At 38.5% G+C, this 1,550-nt stretch overlaps 1 protein-coding gene across 1 annotated transcript in view; it reads left to right on the forward strand.

Moving 5' to 3' along the window:
* SUSD5 (sushi domain containing 5) overlaps nucleotides 1–1,550 on the forward strand; it is a gene marked incomplete at its 5' end in the record, with an annotated part of 87,528 nt that overhangs the window by 55,358 nt on the left and 30,620 nt on the right. The gene's annotated exons all lie outside the window — the stretch shown is intronic.

Consider the following 1,550-nt stretch of genomic DNA (forward strand, 5'->3'; position numbering starts at 1 on the left):
GACTTTCATAGCTGCAGGGTCTGATGAGCTCAAAATAGGCAGGTAGACAATGAGTAGAATAGGAGAACACATCCAGGAATTGTTTTGTGCTGTTTTGCATAGGTTCAGTAGGCCAGGCTTGTGGCTGCAGAGGCTAATGGATCCAAGGCTAGCAGGTAAGATGGCAGGCCACTGATGACTCCCAGTATCTATAGGCAGCATGACAGTTTAAGTCCAAAGATGGGAAGGTCAATTGGCCAGATACAGAATCCAGATCTAGTGAAAACATGCAAGCTTTTCCACATTATCTACTTATATTGGAAGCAGGCTGAACTCTCAAGGAGATCTTATCTTGGGGATTACTTAACTGCCAAGCCACTGAGAATCAGCCCAACCAAGCTGACAGAAAAACTTAACTATCACAGTTATCGGTGTTTGAGATTACAACATTATGTTGATTCCCCACCTCTTGATACTTTTTTCCTTATGAGTTTTTTTGAGTTTTCTAACTTGAATAAAATTATATAGAAAATTTTCAAACACAAAGTTAGAATAGTATAGTAAAATTGTGTGTACCCATCACCAACAATTAGCAATATTTTGTCAATATTGTCAATTTAAACAATATTGTCAATTTAGTTTCATCAACTTTCCCCAATAATTTTCTCCAATTGGACTATTCTAAAGCAAATCCCAAACATGTCATTTCATTTTAGAAAATATTTTAGGAGGGGGAAGTTCAGTGATTATTATCATGCAGATTTTCATGCTATAATGGTTTAGATTTATTCATTGATTTGACGTATTGATCAATTTAAGGTATACTTACTTATGAACTAGTCTACAAGTACTAATTTTCTTTTGAGTCAAAGCATTCTAATTCGTGGTGACCTTGATGCACATGGTTAATGCGATCCACTACTAACCAAAAGTTAAAGGTTCAAGCCCAACCATAAGCACACAGAAGAAAGGCCTGACAGTCTACTTCCAAAAAATCAGCCACAGAAAACCCTATGGGGTTCTATTCTGGCACTGGGAGGTCATGTGGACTACTGTCTCCATTGCAAACCCGGGAAGGTTTCCAGGGTAGAAGGCCTGCATACTGGGAACCACAGTCTTAAGATATGGAGCTTGTCAAACACAAATCTCCCTCGCAGATGTTGTGAATAATGTATACTTTATGTTGAATTTACACTTTATACTTCATGTTGAGTGAATTTCTGATTTTATTTATTTCCTTGAGGCATAATTTGTGACAAATGTTTACACCTGTGTAGTAGTCAAAGTACTAATTCCGATAGAGAACATTTCCTTCGCTTCAGAAAGTTCGCAGTGATCGACCACATCATCATACACGCCTCTCCAGGGGGGAGAACAACAGAAAACATGGGGGAAGGGAGAAAACAGTCGGTGTGAGATATGAAAATAATAACAATGGACAATCTATCAAGGGTTTATGAGGGTGGGGGGGGGGATGGGGGAAAGAGAAGCTAATTCAAGGGCTCAATAGAAAGTAAATGTCTAGAAAAGAATGAGGACAACATACCACATATACTTGTGTATGAGCCAAG

The sequence above is a fragment of the Echinops telfairi genome, unplaced genomic scaffold (genome assembly GCF_000313985.2).
Source record: "Echinops telfairi isolate 266 unplaced genomic scaffold, ASM31398v2 ScPeMD7_7420;HRSCAF=8458, whole genome shotgun sequence".
Taxonomy (NCBI): Eukaryota; Metazoa; Chordata; class Mammalia; order Afrosoricida; family Tenrecidae; genus Echinops; species Echinops telfairi.